The sequence below is a fragment of the Dendrobates tinctorius genome, unplaced genomic scaffold (genome assembly GCF_039654945.1).
Source record: "Dendrobates tinctorius isolate UK_male_01 unplaced genomic scaffold, ASM3965494v1 ptg000043l, whole genome shotgun sequence".
NCBI classification, from domain to species: Eukaryota; Metazoa; Chordata; class Amphibia; order Anura; family Dendrobatidae; genus Dendrobates; species Dendrobates tinctorius.
The window spans coordinates 40,538,286-40,552,348 of record NW_027361711.1 but is presented as its reverse complement, the minus strand read 5'-3'; the positions used below and the strand labels follow the sequence as shown (position 1 = coordinate 40,552,348).

The following is a 14,063-nucleotide window of genomic DNA, read 5'->3' as shown; positions in this document are numbered from 1 at the left end:
TGGATTCCTGTAGCCCGTAGAGAGCGGCAGCATCAGCTGATGCTGCAGTTCTCTACCCAAGATCGTCGTGGGACACACTCGTGGACTGCTTCGGATCATGGGTGAGTATTTTTGTGGTTTGTTATGTTAATATTTATTCCGTACACGACAATGGCTTCGGGGAACAATGTGACAAGTATTGGTAAGTATGTTACTCTATGCTATATGTACTGTATGTCTATGTATGTATTGTATGAATGTATTGTATGTAGCATGCATGTAGTATATATGTAGTATGTATGTAGCATGTAGTATGTATGTAGCATGCATGTAGTATATATGTAGTATGTATGTAGCATGTAGTATGTATGTAGCATGTAGTATGTATGTAGCATGCATGTAGTATATATGTAGTATGTATGTAGCATGTAGTATGTATGTAGCATGCATGTAGTATATATGTAGTATGTATGTAGCATGCATGTAGTATGTATGTAGCATGCATGTAGTATGTATGTAGTATATATGTAGTATGTATGTAGCATGCATGTAGTATATATGTAGTATGTATGTAGTATGTATGTAGCATGCATGTAGTATGTATGTAGCATACATGTATGTATGTAGTATATATGTAGTATGTATGTAGCATGCATGTAGTATGTATGTAGCATACATGTAGTATGTATGTAGTATATATGTAGTATGTATGTAGCATGCATGTAGTATATATGTAGTATGTATGTAGTATGTATGTAGCATGCATGTAGTATATATGTAGTATGTATGTAGTATGTATGTAGCATGTAGTATGTATGTAGCATGCATGTAGTATGTATGTAGTATGTATGTAGCATGCATGTAGTATATATGTAGTATGTATGTAGTATGTATGTAGCATGTAGTATGTATGTAGCATGTAGTATGTATGTAGCATGCATGTAGTATGTATGTAGCATGCATGTAGTATGTATGTAGCATGCATGTAGTATGTATGTAGCATGCATGTAGTATGTATGTAGCATGCATGTAGCATGCATGTAGCATGCATGTAGTATGTAGCATGTATGTAGTATGCATGTAGTAAATATGTAGTATGTATGTTACATGTAGTATATATGTAGTATGCATGTTGCATGCATGTAGTATATATGTAGTATGTATGTTGCATGCATGTAGTATATATGTAGTATAAATGTAGCATGTATGTAGCATGTAGCATGTATGTAGCATGCATGTAGTATGCATGTTGCATGTAGTATATATGTAGTATGTATGTTACATGTAGTATATATGTAGTATGCATGTTGTATGTATGTAGCATGTAATTTTTTTTTTTTTTTTACATTCAACACATTAGCCGGATGATAGGACTACTACTGTCCCATCATTGGCTAATGTGTCAATCACTGTCATGGTAGCAGGCATCGCCCGATGGGACTTGTAGTCCCATCGGACGATGCCTGCACAGACCCCCGAAGCCTGCACAGACCACCAGCAGGCCGGCACAGCCCCCCGGCAGGCCGGCACAGCCCCCCCGGAGCCGGCACAGCCCCCTGGCAGGCCGGCACAGCCCCCCGGAGCCTGCACAGACCACCGGCAGGCCGGCACAGCCCCCCGGCAGGCCGGCACAGACCACCGGAGCCTGCACAGCCCCCCGGCAGGCCGGCACAGACCACCGGAGCCTGCACAGCCCCCCGGCAGGCCGGCAGAGACCCCCGGAAGGCTCGAAATGACGGCGCATCATGATGCGCACACACCGCGCATCATGATGACGTCAGGCTGTCAATCAACTTTGAACTTCCGATTCCGATACCGACATCCGATATTGAAAAAATATCGGATGTCGGTATCGGAATTCCGATACATCAAGTATCGGCCGATACCCGATACTTGCGGTATCGGAATGCTCAACACTAGTTGTCATCAAAGAATATCTCTATGAAGGTGGCTTCTCCAAAGTTTAAACCTAGATTTATTGGACCTTACAAGATTTTGGAGATTATTAATCCGGTCTCTTTTCGTTTGGCTCTTCCTGTTACATTCAAGATCCATAACGTGTTTCATAAGTCTCTGTTAAAGAGGTTTGTTGAGCCAGTAGTTCCTGTGGTGGCACCTCCTGACCCTGTATTGGTTGAAGGTAAAGTGGAATATGAGGTTGAGAAGATACTGGATTCTCGTCTGGCTAGACGGAGACTCCAGTATTTGGTTAAGTTGAAGGGTTATGGCCAGGAGGATAATTCTTGGGTCTCTGCATCCGATATTCATGCCGAAAGATTGGTTCGTGCTTTTCATCGGGCCCATCCTGATCGCCCTGGTGGCGTGGATGAGGGTTCGGTGACCTGTTATGAATGAGTCACCGTAGGAGGCAAAAACAGAAATACTAGCTAAGTCCAGAAAACTAGAGAAGTTGGCAGCTATCGGATTGCAGACCCCTGAACCTATCAACAACAACTAGCAGTAGCCGTGGGGGGTTCCTACGGTGCCCTAGACCCCTCGATCACAGCCGGAGAACTAAATAGCCTAAAGACAAAGGGAAATCTAAACTGCCCCAGAGCAGACCCCAAAGCAATAGGCAGCCCCCAACTTATAATGACGGTGAAACAAGATGAAAAAACACTCACACAGATAGAAAGATAGGCTGAGCAAATGATGGGGCCAAAGCTAGCTAAATAGGAAAGGATAGAAAAGCTGCTGTCTGCAATCCGACAAAACCCTATCAAAACAAGAGCCAACAGACTGATAGGGAAAAAAGCCCTGAAGACGCTAGGCTTCAAAAAGACTATATCAGTACTCAGGTATTTTCTGAAGACAGAGCAAAAAGGAATTCAGCTCACCCCAGCAGGGAATGGCAGAAATCCAGAAAAACAAGGCAAAACAAAACCAAAACACAAATGCAAAAAGCAGAGCAGAAAACTTAGCTTTTGAGGAGCAGGAATCAGACTGGTCTCCTAGAATCCCTCAGAGAGATCACCAGCAAGGCAGAAGGGCGTCGGCTGCCTTATATCCAGTCAGCAATTCCAGTCACCCAGTCATCATCATCCTGCTCAGGTGCTTGGTAATCAGCCTCACTACCTTCCTTCACCAGAAGAGGGAGTTCATCAGACCTCAATGGTGAAGGGGAAAATGAACTCACAACAGTGACCCCTCCTCAAGGGGGAGGTACGGTTATGAGCTCATTTTCTCCTTCACCTTTGATGTCCGATGAACTCCCTCTGCTGGTGAAAGGAGGTAGTGAAATTGATTTGGATGGGAAAAACCTGTCATCTGAACAGGTGGAGTGTGATTGGACATCCGGAATCTCTGAGTGGACATAAGGCCGCCGATGCCCTGCTGGGTTGCTGGTGATCCTCTCTGCTCTGAGCTCTGGCCTCCAGTTTAGTCCTGTCTACTAAAGCTAAGTTTTTGCTCTGCTATTGTTCCATGAGATTTTGTCTGGTTTACTTAGTGTTTGTGTTCAGCCGGCCCTGGTTGGGACTGGCTGAACTCCATTTTTGTCTGTGATCAGTTGATCTCTTTGCTCTGTTTTCAGAATATACCTGAGTGCTGATATAGTGATTTTGAAGTCTAGTGACTTCAGGGCCTTTTCTATCAGACGTGTTGGACATTATTTTTGACAGGGTTTTTGCGTAATTGCAGACAGTTGCTTTTCTTTCCTGTCCTATCTAGTTAGTGAGGGCTCCATCGCTTGCTCAGCCTGTCTTTCTGTCTTTGTTTGTGTTTTCATCTGTTTTCACCGTCAATACATGTTGGGGGCTGTCTATTGCTTTGGGGTCTGCTCTGGGGCAGTTTAGATTTCCCCTTTCTTTCTTTAGGTTTATTTAGTTCTCCGGCTGTGAACGAGGTGTCTAGGACCACCGTAGGAACACCCCACGGCTACTGTTGTTGTGAATAGGATCAGGGGTCTGCAATCCGCTAGCTACCAACCTCTCTGGTTTTCTGGACTTAGCTTGTATTTTTGTTCTTTCCTCCTCCGGTGACTCATTCATAACAGATGGGGCAGGGTTGGAGACAGATCGCACAGGATCATGGGGCAGGATGGATACCATGGAGATCATTTGGGGGCAGAATGGATTCTCATGAGGGCGGGATGGGAGAACATATGGCTAAAGCCAGGAATGAGACACACGGGGGTCAGGATGGGGGATATTATTACCATAGGGGCTAATTAAGGGATATTATTACTGCAGTGATGTATTTAATTTTTTGAGGATACTGGTTTAAATGGGGGGGTGGTCCTGTTACTGTGCAGAGCGACACTATGTCACCTTTTTTGCTTCATGTGGTGTAATGTAGAAGTTGGGAAAAAATAAGTAATGTGTTCTGCAAGCGGAGCTCTGGATAACTGTGTTATTTCCTGCAGAAACGAGCCCTGGCTGGAAGACGTGATGGCGATCTGTGCTGGATGAATGAAAAGCAAGGATGAAGGACTTCACCTAGAGACATCACTGGGTGAGTTAGTGTGTTACCTGTATACTGACACTATACATTGTATACTATATACAGAGGTCCTGTGTATAATGTCACCAGTGATCACTGTGTTACCTGTACATTATATACAGAGCTCCTGTGTATAATGTCATTGATCACTATATTACCTGTACACAAACACTGCATACTAAATACAGATCTCCTGTGTATAATGCCACTTATGGTGATAGTATTATGTTTTTTTATTAATGATCAGTATTGTAGTATTCAGTCACCATGTGGTGGTAATATGTGGTCTGGGCATGGTGCGGTGGTATTTGTCCCTTGTATGTGCTATTATTTGGTCACTTTGTGGTGGTAATATGTGGTCTGGTCATGTGCGGTGGTATTTGTTCCTTGTATGTGATATTATTCGTTCACTATGGTAGTAATATGTGGTCTGGTCATGGTGTGGCAGTATGTGTTCCTTGTATGTGGTATTATAGGTCACTATGTGGTGGTAATATGTGGTCAGGACATGGTCTAGTGGTATTTATTCCTTGTATGTGATATTATTGGTCATTTTAAAAATTGAAAAATAAATAAAAATTTACCTAAATTGTATTGCAGATTTTAACAAATATTTAATAGGTTACAGTAGAGTAGAGCCCGGCCAAAAGTCTCTACCCTGTTATGGTGGCGGCTTAAAAAAATCTTTTGTCCAAAGCAAAAGCTGCCAGCTATATGTGTGATCTGGTGATAGGAACTGTTAATTTGTGATTGGTGAGAAGTTTTGTTTTTCAAGAGAGAGCGGTGGGACTGTGGACAGTTTGAGGGGTGGAGGCGGGTCTGGGTGAAGCCTGGGCGGAGTCTCAAGGGGGCCCCGAAAATTTTGCCAGTATGGGGCCCCGAAATTCCTAGTGGCAGCCCTGCCGGCGCCCACACTTCCTCGCCCTGGCACAGTGGCTAGTAGGCCGCTGAATGATGAGGTCATCCAGCGGCAATGTTCTCTGTGTCAGAGACAGGAAGCGCAGGCGCTAGGCAGGAAGCAGGACAAATCCTTGCAGCTCCGCTCCTGCTATTTTCTCTTGCAGGCAGCGGAGCTGCTGGGATCGCTCCCTGCCCGCCACACATGAGGGCAATTTGGCCAGGGGCCCACCGGTGCCTCGGGCCCGGAGAAACCAGCCAGATTGCCTTCATTATTAGCTGCCCTGCAGGGGCCTCCTGGAGCCTCTAGGCCCTGGTGCAGCCGCATCGGTTCAACCGGCGTTATCCCATGGTTCACATGCTGCTGTTTTTTTCCTGCAGCCAAAACCGACTCTCTTGGCAGTAGAAAAGCTGCTTATAAGGATTATACGTCTCATTTGTCTACAGCACATGTTTAATTCACCAAAAATGCATGATTGTGGGTTTTTTTGCAGCATTTTTGCACTTACTCATTGCTTTCTATGGTGAAACAACTCTGCTGAAAGAAGTGACATGCTGCAGATTTCAAAAAGCAGCAGTTTTCCATGTAAGTCGGGGTAAAAAAGGTGTGCATAAGATTTCTGAAATCTCATAGCTTTTGCTGGTTTGCTAAAAAGCCGCTTTTAATGTGAATGAAAAAAAACACAGGAAAAAAGTAATGCAAAAAATGCAGCTTTTGAACGTAGGCGAAAGGTATGTTCACATAGGGGTTTTTTTTTTTCTGCATGAAATTTGTAGGCTATGGCTAGAGAACTGCAGCCCGAATTCTGCATCTTTGTGACGAACTAAAAGAATTGACATGGTTCGTTATTTAAAAAACACTACAGGTAACAAAAAAAAAAGCCCAAGGAAAAAATAGCACTGTGTTAGGATCGGAGCGTGCGGCTGCATAGAAATACATGGAGCCCCAAACTACGCTCCTGAGTGCTGGGTATTAACATGCGAGACTCGGCCATATTCCTCGCATGTGTGATCCCGGCCAAAAGCTGCATCTTTTTTTTTTTACCTTTCATTTTTTTTCTTTGGAACAATCGTATTTTTGAATGCCAGCATTTCTTTTAGCATGTAATGCTCTGAAGACTGTGAAAATTAAATTCCAAGTGTAGTAAAACAGTGAGCAAAAATAAAATAACAAGCAAAAAAAAACAAACTGCATTTTTGCTATTTTTGTTTGTTTTTTTTAACAGCAGTAAAAATGACTTGATAGTTTCTGTAGGTCAGCAAAATTACAGTGAGTTAAAGCATTTTTATGTTTCTGCAGATGTATGGGGGCTTGCTGCGGAACATCAGCGGGAGTGCAAGCATCAGCAACAAATGCTCCAGTTTCAGACCCCAGCCAGTCGCAAGTATCCTGAGGTCCGGGACTCAAAGCTATGGGCGGAGGACTTCCCCCTGCTGGACAAAGAAGGGGACTTGGACACTTTCTTACTAGCATTTGAAAAACTTACTGTTAGTACCATCTGCCTGAGGACCAGTGGGTCCGCTTCTTATCCCCTCGCCTCAGAGGTAAAGCCCTGGAAATCTTTGGGTACATCTCAGCGAGATCACCCTGAGCTATGAGGACATCAAGCAAGCTCTGGTTCGGCTGTGCAACTTGACCCCTGAGACGTACCGGAAGACACCCAAGAATATTCGGCGGGGCCCTGCATTCAGTTGGGCTGATCATATGTGTGCCTTACTGAGAGCAGTCGATCAATGGACCACAGGATTGGAGCTTACCACCATCCAGCAGCTGAAGGAGCTCCTCGTAACTGAGCAGTTTTTGCTTAACTGCTCAAGGACCTCCAATAGTATATCAGTGACTGGAAGCCAATGGGGGCCTTTGCAACAGTGACACTTGCCGACGAGTACTCAAACAAGAAGACTCCAGAGGTCGAGAAACCTGCCGGCTGGAGAGGGAGTAAGATGGCCATGGACTACGGACACCGGCTCTGAGATGACTCTTCTGCAGCCTGAGCTGGTGTCCCCACAGGATTGGTACCCGGGAAAACCCTTGCCATCCATGAGATTGGAGGCGTTGAACCGTTACTGCCAGTCGCCAAGGTGTATTTGGACTGGGGCTCCAGGAGGGGAGTTCGGGAGGTGGGGTTAACCTCAAATATTCCCACAAGTGTTTTACTTCAGGCGGCTAGTGTCCCAGAACGTGGCCACTGAACCCACAAAGCATGATCCTCCAGACAACAACGTAATGTCTACACCTGTTGATGGCAATGTGATTAACATGCCTATTGATGGGGATGTAGGGGGTGATTTACGATGTCCCTCTCCACTCAAGTGGTAGCAGATCAATCAATCAAGCTGTACTAGTGCCTTAGAGTGTGGCCACTTAGGGTGTGGCCAGCCGGCACGATGCATCAAGATGTCCTGTGAGGTTGTCATGGAGGGGACCAACAGGGGGCAGACAGCTGCAAAGGGGAGCATGCAATTAAGGGCAGGGCTGTGCCAGGAGAGGAAGAGTACTCAGGCAAGGCCTTATTGCAGGGTTTCTCCACGGCTAGGACGTCAGAGAGTCAGGTTAGTCAGTCTGGACCAACAACTTTGTCAGAAGGAGAGGATGAGCGGGCACTACTCGCGGTTGCAGCCGCCATGGCCCCTGACACACCCAGTGGTAGCGCCGTGGGTCAGACAGCTTACCCCTTCTAACCAAGTGGTTGCTGGGTCAGACGGAGGCCAGGAGACAGGTCCCAGGGAACTGACAGAAGACGTGGTGGTCTTGACTGTTGTGGCCACATTCAGTCAGAGATTTCAGGCGGAGTTTGCCTGAAAGCGCTCAAGGAGCAAGCGGCATAGCCTCTCTTGGACTCAGACCTCGAGTGGGTAGTCTGAAACAAAGGATGGCTGTACCTGGTAATGATCCAGCAGGGCTCACCAGAGGCATGTCCCAGGGACCAACAGTTGGTGATAGTTATCCATTCAGGGCAGAGTTGTTGTGGATTGCACACGGGATTCTGATGGCCGGGCATCAAGGGATCACTAAGAAAAAGGCCAAGATAGCCCAGCATTTCAGCTGGCCAAGGATGGGGGCCGATGTGATTACCTATTGCCATTCGTGCGATACATGTTAGAGGGTGGGGAAAGCGGGGTGGCGCCTCGAAGACCCACTGGTAACTCTGCCCATCATTGAACCGCCTTTCAGGATGGTGACCGTGGATTTAGTTGGCCCGATGGCCACTCCCAGAAGCTCCGGGAAATGCTTCATACTGATGGTAGTAGACTATGCCACCCGGAAGTGGTAGCCTTGTCGTTCATTTGGGCGACAAGGTAGCCACCTCCTAACTTGAGATTTTCTCCTGAGTGGGTTTTCTCCAGGAAATGCTCACCGACCGGGGGACCCAGTTCATGTTGCACTTGATGGAGTCCCTCTGTAAGCAGGTACAGGTGCAATATCTGGTGAACAGCCCGTACAAATCACAGACCAATGGCATATGCAAGCAGTTCAATGGCACCCTGAAGCAGATGCTTAAGATACTTCCCATGCCTTCTATTTGCCAACAATGGGGTTCTCCCCCTTTGAGTTTTGGTACGGGTGACATGTGCAGGGGCCCCTGGCTCTGGTGAAATAGGTCTGGGAAGGAGTCTTAGCCACCCCTGGAGTGTCAGTCGTTGAGTATGTTGTGTGTTTCCGTGACAAGATGCAGGCCTTGTTGCAGCTGGTACACAGTAATATGACACAAACCTAAGATGACCAGAAGCGATGGTACGAACAGAATGTGAGAGGAACTACCAGGTGGGTGAAAAGGTGTGGGTACTGGTTCCTGTAGCTCAGGACAAGCTTCAGGCAGCCTGGGAGGGCCCTTATCTCATGCACCAGCAGCTGAACGTCCTAACTACCTGGTTACCCTGGACTACACCCGGAGACGTCAGAAGGCCTTCCACATGAACATGATGAAGGCACATCATGAGCAAGGGGGCCTGCGCCATCCCTGTATGCAATCTGCCAGAAGACTGAGAGGCAAAGACCCTCCTGGATATGTTCGCCCAGGCTTGGACTAATGGGACTATCGAGGATGTGGAGGTTTGTCACCCACTCTTGTCGGACCAACAGTCTCAGCAGTGGGCAACGAAGGACAGAGTTGGCCATCCATCACGTGGACACCGGAGATTACCCCCCATTCCAGAGTTCAGCATATCAGGTCTCCCTAGAGGTAGAGCACATGCGCCAAAAGATTGACGAGATGCTGAAGCTGGAGGTCATCCAACCATCCAGCAGCGCTTGGGCCTCACCTGTTGTCCTCATCCCAAAGAAGGACCAGACAACCTTATTCTGTGTGGACTACAGGGGGCTCAACACCGTCATGGATGGCTGATGCGTGGTCAATGCCACGCATTGATGACCTGCTCAATCAGTTGGCCGGGGCCAAGTACCTAACCATCATGAATTTGAGCCGGGGATAATGGCCGATTTTCTTGACCCATGAGGCACGGGAATGCTATGACTTTATCACCCTATTTGGACTGTATGAGTCTACAGTGATGCCATTGCTATACCCAAAAGAAGGGAAGTGCACAATCCAAGATAAAATGTGAATATTTTATTAGTACAAATCAGATAAAAACAAAGTTCCTGATAGGAGATAATAGTGCAGAAAAGGGCATAGAACAAGGCAGAGTGACCTCTGAGCAACCATATCATAGATAATGTGTTTTCACAGTCATACCTGAGTGATGCCATTGGGCATGAAGAATGCCCCTGCCACTTTTCAGCAGATGGTCAACACACTGCTCAAGGGGCTTGAAGGTTACACGTCTGCATACCTGGACGACATTGTCATCTTCAGTCGCACCTGGGAGGATCACCTAGAGTTTGTAGTGCAGGTGCTCGGGTGGATCTGGCGGGCATGCTTGACCATTAAGCCAGAAAAGTTCCAACTGGGTATGAGTGAGGTCCACTGTATGGGACATGGGATTGGCTGGGGGCTTTAAAGCCAGAAACCTGGAAGGTGGATGCCATCGCATGGCCCACCTCCAGGACTATAAAACAGTTGATGTCTTTCCTGGGTACTGCTGGGTGCTATAAGAAGTTCGTCCCCCACTATAGAAACCTGGCAAAGCCCCTGACGGAACTCATCAAGAAGAACTGCCCTCCATAGTTGATTAGACAAACGACTGTGAGATGTGCTTCTGGGCGCTGAAGATCAACCTTTCCAGCTGCCCGGTACTATAAGCAGCTGACTTTACACAGCCGTTTGTAGTACAGACCGACTTTGGCCTCGGTGCTTTGCTCAGCCAGGATCCCCTGGCGAAGCCGCCAGTCGCAGTGGCGATACGCGTGGGGCCTGCCTACCATCCCCTTTCTTTAACCCCTTTGGGACTCTTGCTGCTCTGACCTGTATCTGGTGGTTCTAATTTGCTCATTATGCATCCACTGCAACTTTGCAATTTCAGCCATGGTATAACCATGCTTGGGTGTCTTTTGCACTAGTCAATTTCATTCTGTGGTTAGTTCCACATGCGTTAGGGCAGTTAGGATTTACAAATTTTCTTACATTGTTTTATTATATGCTTCAAGTCTGTTTTTCTGCCTTATCTTTGGCTGCAATGTACATGGCTGTCTTGTTTTATGGAATTGCATGATATGTGCCTGCTTATGGGTGGCTATGGATAGTCCAATATGGGCCACATCTTAGGTTCATATTACCTGTTTTTTGGGGGTGTCTGGGTCATTGGTTCTTTGTCTGTATTTTAAATGTTTTTAGCTTATTGTACCCAATATGAAATAAAGGTTTTTTATTGTCTATTGGGATGTGCATACCATCATTAGCCTAGTCTTTTTCTCCCTTTTTTTTTGCTTCTCTGCTTACGGGCTAGGTATTGCACTCCACTGGAGATTGAGATATGACATTAGTGCACCCCTCCTTTTGCATTTCTTGCTCAGCCAGGTTGACTCTATGGGCCAAGAACACCCCTTTTTGAGCCAGAAGCTCCTGTCGAGGGAGGTGGTCTACTCCATGATGGAGAAGGAATAATTTTACGGATGCCAATTCACCGTGGAAACGGACCACAATCACCTCAGCTGGTTGCACACTGTATCCGGAACGAATGGGAAGTTGCTACACTGGAGCTTTGAGCTCCAGCAGTACCACTTCACCATTCGCCACGTGAACACGGTAATGCCGATGGGTTATCCCGCGGGGAAACAGCGATAAGTGCTGAACCCTAATGCACTCTAAAGGGGTGAGGTGTGAAGAATATTGGAGATATAACTTCATGCCAATCAATTGTATCTTATTTGGCCTAAGATTATGCACAACTAGGCGGCAATGATGGGAGTTGTATTCCGCACCTACTATGTACAGCCTGTGTAAAATAAAGAAATTAAAAAAATGAGTGGGCTCATGCCTAATTTTTCATAACCAACAAAGGGAAGCCCACTGCTGGGGGCTAATGTTAATAATCTGAGAAAAGGGACAATATCCCAAAATGGTGAATTTACGGGGAACAGCAGAAAAAAAAATTAAAACCAGCAAAAGCTAAACAGACAGCTTTGTTGATACTAATAGCCTGGGAAGGAGCCAAATATAGTTACCCCCCCCTCCATGGCTACCAACATCAGCCTTCAGCCACCCCAGAAATAGCACTTCCATAAGATGCGCCAAATCTGGCGCTTAGCCTCGTTCTTCCCACTTTTCCCGTGGAAAGCTCTCACGTTAGTGGTGACGTCAGTAAGGTGAATGGAGTTCATCGGCTATGAATCCTGTGCACCTTATTTACATGACCGTGATGCAGAATCAGTGTATCAAGTGGAACTCAGTGTCTCTGCTGGATGGCAGGCTGAACGCCTTGTTCTACTATGCTCAGAGCTTTGTTTTGCACCATGCTCACCATGCTTTTAATAAAATAGTTTTTATTGTGTAAAAGTGCCAAAACATAAACAAAACAATCCTACTGACCTGAAGAATAAAGCTGCCTTATCAATTTTACTAAACACGGAATGGCATTAAACAAAAAAAAATATTCCTGAATTGCTGTTTTTTGTTCATTCTGCCTACCAAAAATCTGAATAGGAAGCGTTCAAAAAATGTAATGTGACCAAAAATGGTACCAATAAAAACATCAACTTGTCCCACAAAAAATAAGTCCTCACATGCCTCTGTCAGCCGAAATATGGAAAAATGATAGCTATCAAAATATGACGATGCAAAAATTTTTGCAATAAAGAGTCTTTCCATGACTTCCCTTCCTGACAGCACGATGGAGGTTGTCCTTCATTTCATCCTTACAGGGACAGGAAATGCATGAGAGGTTAAAGGTACCCTCCCACACCCACACGCCAGTGTTTTTCCTGTCCCTGTAAGGACAGGCACGAGAGACACCGCGGAGGAAGATAGCCGCGGCATCCAGCAAGAGAAGCTTACCGACGGGCCAGGGGGATCAGGGTCCACACGCCAGCTCCCCCCGTCAGACGGTCCGGGGCGACACCCCCCTAAGGGGGGTTCTCCGCCAGGCGTCCTGTGGAGCGCTGCTCCGGGACTCGGAGCCGCTTCCCCTTAGCGGGGCTCTCAGCTCCCGCTGCATCCAGAGACGCTGGAGCGTCGGCGGCCACATCACTTCCGGGCGCCCGATGACAACTTCCGGTTGCGCCACGGCATGGGTGCATCAAAGAACGGGTGGACGTGGTGGACAGGCGCTCAGGTCTCCTGACTGGTGGGAAGGTAGGATAAAGCGGCGGGGGGGTCGACCATTCAGGTCCGCTGTAACCGCACTCCACAATGGAAAATGCCGCGAAAACCGGTGATCAGCCCAAGCAGCCAGCGTACGTAAGTAGGGGGCACGGTGGGCAGTATATTCCAAAAAGACAGGAGCTTTAATAAAAAACTCCTGTGCTTTGTATTAAGGAAAAGACAGCACCAACTCCTACAGCATCGACCTCCAGGACTTCGGGTAGACCCAAATGCCCCATCTGTGCCAGCAAATTACCAGGGTCATGGAAAAAACCCCTATGTGAAGACTGCACCCTTAGGATCATCAGAGGCGAACAGGCCTCTTTCCTTGCAGAGATGCGCACAATGGTCAGAGAGGAGGTCCAGGCCTCTATCTCCGGACTGCTACCCGCTCAGTCCTCCAGCCAGCCCCAGGCTAAGAGACCAAGATGGGAGTCTGATCAGTCATCAGACGATGAGATCCAGGGTACGAACTAGGAAGAAGAGGGCGGGAACACCTCAGAACCCCCCGAGATAGGGAAAAGATACCTCTTCTCGTAAAACACGGACGAGCTTCTCGGCGCCGTGCGAAGCACTATGCAGATTGAGGAGGCCCCAAAGACTCAATCCATCCAGGACGAGATGTTTCGGAGGCCTAAGAGCGAGGATCTGTCAGGTCTTCCCAGTTAACGACCATATCCGTTCAATGATTCTGGAGGAATGGGAGGACGCCGAGAAACGACTGGTCGTGCCTCGAGACTTTAAGCTTAGACTACCATTTAACCAAGAGGACATTAACACTTGGGACGAAGTTCCTAAGATCGACTCCCTGGTGGCCAGGGTGTCAAGGAAGACTTCAAATCCCTTTGAAGATTCCTCTAGCCTCAAGGAACCCATAGACAAGAAGACAAACCTAGCCGCCACATCGGTTGCCAGATCCATGCATCTATGGATCGGCCACTTAGAGCAACAATTAAAAGAGAAAAACCCTAGGGGCGATATCTTAGAGGGCCTTCCCCTGTTAAGGATCGCGACCGGATTCCTGGCGGACACTTCAGCTGAATCTGT

The 14,063-nt window shown here is 47.1% G+C and overlaps 1 long non-coding RNA gene across 1 annotated transcript in view; it reads left to right on the top strand.

Annotated features, from left to right (window-relative positions):
- Positions 1-11,657, top strand: part of LOC141088996 (uncharacterized) — a 34,587-nt gene extending 22,930 nt beyond the window's left edge. Inside the window, exons 2-3 of the long non-coding RNA XR_012232122.1 lie at positions 4,343-4,431; positions 6,617-11,657. This is a non-coding gene — a long non-coding RNA (uncharacterized lncRNA). The remainder of the gene's footprint in view (positions 1-4,342; positions 4,432-6,616) is intronic.
- Positions 11,658-14,063: the final 2,406 nt, after the last annotated feature.